The sequence below is a fragment of the Oreochromis niloticus genome, linkage group LG22 (genome assembly GCF_001858045.2).
Source record: "Oreochromis niloticus isolate F11D_XX linkage group LG22, O_niloticus_UMD_NMBU, whole genome shotgun sequence".
Taxonomy (NCBI): Eukaryota; Metazoa; Chordata; class Actinopteri; order Cichliformes; family Cichlidae; genus Oreochromis; species Oreochromis niloticus.
Window position 1 is genome coordinate 574,380 of NC_031985.2, and position 9,722 is coordinate 584,101.

A 9,722-nucleotide genomic window follows, 5' to 3' on the forward strand; every position below is an offset into this window, starting at 1 on the left:
AAAAAATTGGTCGACATGGTACATTTTTCCACCGATAGGAAAGAGGTGGCTTTTTTCCCCTTTCTTTACTGTTTTCAGGCTGTCCTTAGAAAACGCTTAAGACACACACACACACAAAAACTTGATGACAGTATTTAGAAAAAAGCGTGGCTTATATATATCATCACAACTCTGGATTTACTGGCCTGTAATTAAAATTGAAAAACTTTGAAGTCCGAACTTTCAATGTGGGCTGAAATAGAGACTCAGCGTGGCTGCAGCTTGTTGCTATGTCAGCTTAAATTAGTCATGTGATTTGGAGGTGCAGCGTGTCCGTGGACCACAGAGGGTTAATAACACTCACCTTCCTTCCATTTCCAGAGTGTAACAACCAACCACCTGTGTAAAATCCAAAATTCCCATGGTGTTGTTCAAAATGTGCTCTGGCACAATCATAAGCATCGCTCACTGAAAACAAGAAAAAAGCCTGCGCTATGGGCTGAACCATTTGTTAATGGTGGAGGGGGGGGGGGGGGGAACAATATCCAATATATTCAGTTTTAGCATTTATATTCACTGTTGACTGTAACTACGCTCAAAGTTTTAATGCTATCTTATTTTAATAAACAACACTGTCATATGCAAAACTGGGGTGGCACTTGGGGTGGCAAGGGATCATTTTAGGGTGGAACTTGCCACCCCATGCCACCCTTCTCCGCCCCTGGTCATAAATACCCTTTCTCATGATTGGATTCACCAAACAAACTTTGTGTTCCAATAATTAGTGCTAAAGGTATTTAAATCAATAAAACAATAAGGGTGCCCAAATTTATGCACCTGCCTAATTTTGTTTAAGTAACTATTGCACACTTTCTGTAAATCCTAAAAACTTCATTTCACTTCTCAAATATCATTGTGTTATTCTGTTGTTGCTGATCCAAACAACCAAAGATTTATGAAGAAAAATCATGGAAGTGATCAGGGATAACCAAACCTTTGCATACCACTGTATGTGACTGCTAAAAACAGGTTAGATCAGATGCTGATGTACATTCATTTTGCAAATCTGCCCTTTGTTCACTCTCTGTTGTGTTGAATTCTTCATCCACTTTACAAGTAGTTATAATATGTTAGTTCATTATCTGTTTATTTAAAACACCTTTCGTGGCTTTGTCCTTAAAAATAAGAGCAATTTGACAGAAATCACACTAGGAATGATGAATGTTACATTTTATCTCAAAATATAAAGAACTCTGCAAAAGTCTTGAGCTATCTGTCATTTAAAAAAAATACTTTATTAGGAATAGGTGCAATGATTTATGGAAAAAATGAGCAAACATACAAACAAAAGTATAAATTCAGTATATGAGGCAAAAAGAGAGTCTGTATAATTCTAACAAGCTTGAAAGTGAACACTCGGTATGATCACCTTTATTCTTTAACAAAGACTCTTGGGCAGCTTTCTTGTCATTTCCTTTATGAGGTCTTCAGGAAGAGTTCTCCAGACTTCTTGAAGGATGTTTAAAGCTGATTTTTCTGTTCTCTGTGAAGATAGAGACCATAGACCATAAACTATAGACAGTTTTTTAGGCACACTGCACATGATGCTAAGATATTCTGAGATGTAAGTTTTCAGCTAATAGCTCTTTGGGAATAAGAAGAAACACTTTGAAAGACTTTCTAAAAGCCTGGAGAGTTATTGATAAAGACTAGTTAAAAATTAAAACAAAGTCTGGCTCTTTGAAAGGAAAATATAAAGAAATAAGAATAAGGGGCGACTCAAGAATTTAACACAATATTGAAATTTCCTCCTAACTTTAAACTGTGCATCTGTCTCTTGTATAATTTTGTATTGTATAATAGAGTAGGCTATTGTTCTTTACATTATTTACAAGGACAGTTCACCCTGCAAATTCACCCCAGGGTGAGACCATGCAGTGCTCAGAGAAACTACATGATAAAGAGTAAATAAAATAAAGAGCTATACAAATCTACAGGTATCATTTAGCGTGTTATATGTTAAAGTTTATGAGTACAATTAGAGAAAGACTGAACAAATATGGTATGTTTGGTTAGTTGTTAGTTGTCAGGTGAAAGTCTCCTCCTCCTTTCTAAATTCCAGTGCAGATTAAGTTTTAAAGTTTCAACAGAAAATACCAAAGTGGAAATGTTTGGCCTTAATGCACAGCACCATGTTGAGGAACAAATAAATAAACACAGCATATCAATTGTCAACATGGTGGTGGAGCAATGATGATGCAAGCTTGTTTTGCAGCCATGGGAACTAGACACGTTGCAGCACAGACAACTATATGTTCACAACCACATCATGTCCGATTACGAACCACAATCTAACTTCTTTAGACTGTAGAAAGAAAGAAAAACACTGAACCAAGGAAAAACCATATAATTAAATCAGGTGATTTGAACAAGGAACCTCACAGTCAACAGTGCTGACCACTGTACCTCTGTGCTTTCAAACTGGAAAATCACACAAATGTAATAACTTGTTTGTCTTTTGTCTGCGATTGTAAATGTGAGTTACCAGAAAAAGCAATCCATTTAAAAATAATCCTGATGGACATTTTTGACAAATATGCTGCAAGAAAAATGCTTTGGGTGGCAAACAGTCTTGCCCTTTGCCTACAGCTAATTATTGAGCTGATGTACAGATGGTATGTTACTGTTTTTATGTTATTCGCTTTTCACAAAATTAAGTCAAATCTTTACATAGAGCTGTGATTTTAAGTCGTCATGGTCTTGAACGAGGGAATTTAAAATATATGGGTCTACTGTTCTACTGCATGTTAGTTTGATCAGCTTGCATCCTTAATATACTGGCTACTTATTCTAAACAATATATAGAATACTTCATGTGTATGCCATATGGCTAAGAAACCACCTGCGAGCAATATTTTCAAATTGTTGAAGAAAACACAAAATAATTCAAGGATGAGAAAAAGTGAGATGAGAAAAATTAACCCCAGCAAGAAACATGAAGAGCAGATGCTGCAACAACACAGGATATAATCCAAGCAGCAATGATCCTCCTGTAAGTAGGAAAAACTCCACCTGCTGATGTGACTGTCCAGCGTTTGGCTTGAAAATATTCTCAAAAGAAGTGTTAGCGCTATGTGACTATGCCACAAGGAAAGCATGAATCAAGCTTTATGCTATAACTGCCTGTAGAACAGCTGAAGCTGTTCTTATTTTTTACTGGTCTGTGTACAATCATACAAATTTAGCATTGCCAGCAGATTGTTGTCAGGTTTGTTCCTGGTAGGTGCTGGTCTGCAGTGCAATGAAAAGTCAAACTATTATTATTTTGAATAGCTTTTATATAAGTATGAGTAAAATAGCTGTAATTTTTTAATATAAAGCCCAAAGCGATTTTAGTGCAAGTTATGGAGAGAAACCCAGATAAACATTTCAGAGAGAGCAACAATGTACAAGTGGCCAAATCAACAATCTGGTGCGTTATTAAAAAGAATGAATGCACTGACCAGCTCGTCAACATCAAAAGGCCTGAAAGACCACAGAAGACAACTAAAGTGCATGAATGCAATAACCTCAAAACATCTAACCAAGCCAATAACACTTGATGAGTTAGGTAGATCATTGTGGTGGTCTGCAGTCAAGAGAACCATTAATGTAATTCATTAATGTAAATACAGAGGGTTTACAACAAGGTACAAAACACTGGTTTTACTCAAGAAAAGGAAGACTTTCCCAGAAAACATCTAAAACAGCATGCACAGAAATGTAGAAAATAAAATAAATAAATCATTGGACAGATAAACTAATGGTTATACCAGAATGATGGGAAAGGAACAGAGAAACGGCTCATGATCACAGCACATCATCTAACTAGTGCCACTAGTGACAGCTCACAGAAAAAATACTCAAGTGTAGACGTCTATACTCTGCTCAGTTCAGCTAAATGCTGCAAAGCCGATTGTGCCTCAATACAAACTGATAATAACACAATGCTGACACATATGCTACAGCTCCATGATTCCAAACTTGCACATACATTTTTTAGAATTGCCTTTTGTGATTCCCATTGTGTCCCCACCAGGTGCTGCATTATATTTAAATTCTTTTTACATTTTCTTCTCAGTCCTGTTAACATGCTGTGTTCATGTAAGCTTTACATCAAAGTGCACGCCTAAAACTTTAAATGACAGATAGATAAAGCAATCTTTCCTTATATGTTCCCTGTTTAAATAAACCATTTTGTTTTATTTTCTATGGAGAGCTGAAATCCTCATGTAGTAGTCCATATTTGTACCTGCTTAACTGCTTCTTGCAGCTGCTTTTAAACAGTCTGCACACTTCCTCCTCTCTTACAGATGACTGATCATCTGCAAAAGCTGACTTCCCTATATGCCTAGGAATTTGATCAAAGATATATTTAACCTTAATTAAAATTACTAATGGCTCAAACACTCTGCCCTGAGGAGTTCCATTCTCAGTTATTAGATTCCTTATGTAGGAATGTTTAGCTTATTTTAGAGTTGAGGAATGTGTTAGATAGGATAGAATTATTGTAGAGACACTGACACTGCCCTGGATGTAATAAAGGCCTGACGGTGTCATAAACTTAGGAGTAGATTCTAGGAGACCCTCCCCAGTTGAACTGTGAATGTAAGACAAAGAAGAGTTAATGCTGAGTGGAAATTCCCCAGAGGATACCTGTGTGGGGGTCTCAACATTTGTAACTGGATAACTGTGGTCTGGAAGAGAGATGGGCTTTTATGACCCCCAGGAAGTCACGTACACAGAGACACACATACACAGTGCTTTAACTGTTACACTCCCACACCTACATGCACATGCATTCACACATACACACAGGTACGCGCACACACAGGCACTCACGTTCTCGTGCATACACACACAGACATACAGAGTTTGCACCACACCATGGGGGATTTATGATGGGGTCGCCTCTAAAGCTGGCTGTAACTAACAAAGGGGTGAAGATTTTTGCAGAGGGACACCGGCCTTGTCTTCCCTTCTAGAAGTGCATGCTTAAATGAAGATGAATAAAGATGAATAAAGGTTTTGTGAAAATAACTACTGAGTTCCGGTGCCGTCTCTGGATTCCTCGACAAATAAAAGATCCAGGGTAAAACTGATTTCGCAACACTTACCATTTATACAAACTCTTATTCATCTTTTGTCTAGAAGGTCTCGTCCCAATTAAATAATCTAGCTTTTACACCTATTTTTTAAAGTTTAATAAATAGTCACTATTTCCACAGCATATCATATATTTTATTTTCTATATCCAAAAACATTGCTGTCTATTTCTTTATTCACTGCTGCTTTCCTTTTTCTCCAAGTCTGTGTGAGTTTTTAGTAATTTCAGTCGTTTTCACCTCTTCTTCAGTTCTAACAACAAGAGGCAGCACATTCGCAGTCAGAGATGGCCTGTTTGTCAGCAGAGAGCTCTGCTGCCAGATGGAGGCAGTTTCATGATTTTAGTCTTCACTGACTAAAACTAGTTTGTCCTGTAGCAGCCACCGTACTAGCATTATGCATTTGGATTGGGAGGGGTAAGAAAACACAGACACTTAAAGACAAAGCTTACTTTTATATTCAGCAGTACTACAATCCCATTGCTAGATGGCAACATCTGACAAACCAAACCCAGCAGCACATTGTGGAGAAAGCTAGTCCTGCAGCAGAGCTTAATGATAGTCTTTGATGCTTAGACAGGTTTATGTGCAGAATGAGTGGATTATTTATGAGCAGTGGGATTATAACTTGAAGTGAGTTCATATGAGAGGCAGCAAGTTATGAGAAAGAGTCTGTGAGGGCAGAGGTCAGATGAGGACAAGAGAATCAGAAATAACAGAAAGTCTTAAAATCCAACATTATATTTTAATTTTTATATGTAAGTACATAATATTCAGTCTGTAGCCCTTCGATTTAGACAATAATACTTAAATATTGCCTCTTTATTTGTTTGTTTTTAAAAAAAAATAAAATTCAACATTTCTGATTTTAGGAATTGATCGTTTCATTATTTTATCATTGCAGCAACGTTGCAGGAAGAGAAGGACGCACAGCTATTCCAGCTGATTTGGCTGGAGTAGGTTTCCAGATGAACGTGTGGCGGATGAATAATTGCATCTGGATTACTTGGGGAAGTTATTTGTATATGAGTGTAAACATGAGCATAATTTAAATTACTTTTAAAATGGATTTATTAAGAATGTGATTAAGTATAAATAACTTCAGAAAATATGTGATAATAGATGTGACACAAATATACATGATTTTGATTAGACGGCCTACAGTGACGTAGTGGTTAAAGACACAGAGCCCACAGACTACACACCACTAGCTCTTTGTTTCTGAGGTCATGATGAGTTTCACTTTCCAAAGAAAACCTTAGTTCCCTTTTTTTGCCTGGTTACTGTTAAGATGCAGCCAGCTTTGAATTCCTATTGGTCAGAGAGGAGCTACTGCGCATGCGGCAGTTTCATTTTCACTGTGGCGGAGTCTAAACAATAAAGACATATTTTTTTTCCTTCTTTGTTACAGTCAGGTGTATTACCACCACCCACTGAATTCTGCTGCTGGCCCACATCTCAAAAATACAAATCTTATTAATGAGAGCGGGAGAGAGATAAATATATTGGATATTGTGGCAAATTATGAGGGGCCGTACAAGCCAAAATTCATTCTTTCACTCTCACACACATATATTTTCACTCTCACACACATATATTTTCACTCTCACATACATATATTTTCACTCTCACATACATATATTTTCACTCTCACACACATACATTTTCACTCTCACACACATATATTTTCACTCTCACATACATATATTTTCACTCTCACATACATATATTTTCACTCTCACATACATACATTTTCACTCTCACATACATACATTTTCACTCTCACACACATATATTTTCACTCTCACATACATATATTTTCACTCTCACATACATATATTTTCACTCTCACATACATATATTTTCACTCTCACATACATACATTTTCATTTATGCATTCCTACATTTTGCTCTCATTTACATGCATTCAGTATGCATTTAATCTCACAAATAATATATGTATGTAAGCAGAGAATGCATACATGTCAGAAGAAAATATATGTATGCAAGAGAATAATGTATGTGAATGAAAGAGTATAGTGGAAACGGAAGGAGTTTAATGGAAACGGAAGGCTGGGTGTCTGTACCGCTGTGATTGGCTGAGAAGCACGCGCGGGTCACTTTCAAGTGTCTGACAGCATGGAGGGGGGAGAAGAAACTCGAGTTCTTCAGCAAGCTATCGGGGTGTTAAGAAATATTTTATCATCTCCTGAAACGGTCACATCGTTGTCCTCGTCACTTGATCGAGATGGGACGGGCTCAACTTTTTTTTTTTTTACGTGCGCTCAGAATAGTGGCACAAAAATAACGCCATAGTTACCCACCAGCTGACCGGGTGATCACTCGGGTTAAACATAATATATAAAGCTCAACTGACAAAAAATCACCGACTACACCACCAGGTATTATAGGAAAAACCATAAAGCCTTTGAACTAAAACAAACGCTGTTGTGACAGTGATGTACACTGTCTTGTTGGTATATATGCATGATTTGTATCACCTTCATGTTTCCAAACCGATACCATGAGCAGCAGTTTTTACAGCTCTGGCTCCAGCAAACATCAGCTGATACTAGAAATTAATTTTAAATAAATTCTAACAGCTTATCAAGCTTGAACGTGCTGCTGTTGTTTAGCGCGACATCCGCTGGTTTCCTCTTTCTGGCGCAAAGTGGGAGATAAACAAACAAGAAAGACGATCAGCTGATCATTGATCGGTTTCATGATTGAAGTAGCAACAGGAGAGGGAGGGAGGGGGAGAGAATGAGGGGAGAAGAGGCAGTTGTGCAACGTAAAGACAGAATAACTCCAGCTTTGTCTTTTTTCATTCTAGCTGAAGTACGGGACTAATCGCGTTGTTTTTCCTCTCAATACGGATGTATTGTAATTGGTCCAGCCCAGAGTTGATCATGACCAATTGGCTAATCCACCACCTTTCATTGTTTATACCATTACAAAAACAAACAAACATCTGTTATATTGTGGTTTTGTGGCACAATATAACAGCGTACACAAAGAGTTGAGCGCGCACGGGCAGAAATGTTGAGAGCGTGAGCGCAAATACAAAAACTGAGCGAGAGGGGCTGCTATTGTGTGTGTGTATGGATAATAGCAAACACTGAAATACATTTTTTGCACGCGGCAATGAATTTTGTTCGCTCAAATTCAGCTTTTCTTCGCTCAAAATAAATTTCTCCTCAAAATGCAACACTTGCACCTGCAAACTTTTTTTTACGTGCGCTCAAATTTTTTTTACGTGCGCTCAGAATAGTGGGACAAAAATAAGGCCATAGGTAACAGGCATCTCCGAAAATGTTAGAGCACTTATGGAAATATGTGATGTCTTGATGAATCAAGCAGATATTTGAAGTTTACACAGCACCATTCTCGCATGAAAATATCTTAAAAGTTTATTTTGTGACCTATGGCGTTATTTTTGTGCCACAAAACCAGCCAATCACAGACTTGGATGCAAAAATATCTGATTGGCTGTTCTGGTCTCCAATCGGCTCGAAATGACGAAATGCAATATCCCAGAATCCATTTCGTCCAAAACTCAAACGAGGCAGTGGCAGAGAAGCACAGAGTGGCGGAGTTTGAAATATTACTCTTTCTGGGTTACTGTGGCGTTATTTTTGTGCCACTATTCTGAGCGCACGTAAAAAAAAAAAGTTGAGCCCGTCCCATCTCGATCAAGTGACGAGGACAACGATGTGACCGTTTCAGGAGATGATAAAATATTTCTTAACACCCCGATAGCTTGCTGAAGAACTCGAGTTTCTTCTCCCCCCTCCATGCTGTCAGACACTTGAAAGTGACCCGCGCGTGCTTCTCAGCCAATCACAGCGGTACAGACACCCAGCCTTCCGTTTCCATTAAACTCCTTCCGTTTCCACTATACTCTTTCATTCACATACATTATTCTCTTGCATACATATATTTTCTTCTGACATGTATGCATTCTCTGCTTACATACATATATTATTTGTGAGATTAAATGCATACTGAATGCATGTAAATGAGAGCAAAATGTAGGAATGCATAAATGAAAATGTATGTATGTGAGAGTGAAAATATATGTATGTGAGAGTGAAAATATATATGTGTGAGAGTGAAAATGTATGTGTGTGAGAGTGAAAATATATGTATGTGAGAGTGAAAATATCTGTGTGAAAGAAGAATGTATGTGTGTGAGAGTGAAAGAATGAATTTTGGCTTGTACGGCCCCTCATAGCAAATCCTACTCAAAAAACAAATAAAAAATGTCAGACGAGGACAAGAGAAACAGAACTAGTAAAAAGTCTTAAAATCCACAAACATACAACTTTGTTTTTATATTCCAAATGTATAATATTATATCTGTAACCCTTGGATTCAGACAATAATACTTAAATATTGTGGTTTTATGTGTTTTTATACATACATAGTTCTACATTGCTAAAGTTTTTCTGATGTTAATCATTGATAGCTTCATTTCTTTATCATTGCAGCAATGTTGCAAAACCAGGAAGACAAAAAGCCTTGACGTCCTGGCGCTTAACTTAGATAACAGCCTCTTTGTTTGTGTGCCAGCGCTTGCAAATCAAACCAGATCCAGCT

The 9,722-nt window shown here is 37.4% G+C and overlaps 1 long non-coding RNA gene across 1 annotated transcript; it reads left to right on the forward strand.

Moving 5' to 3' along the window:
* Positions 1-5,539: 5,539 nt before the first annotated feature.
* On the forward strand, positions 5,540-6,520 carry LOC112843602 (uncharacterized). Its single transcript, XR_003216051.1, has 2 exons — positions 5,540-5,881; positions 6,028-6,520. It is a non-coding gene; the product is annotated as an uncharacterized LOC112843602 (long non-coding RNA).
* Positions 6,521-9,722: the final 3,202 nt, after the last annotated feature.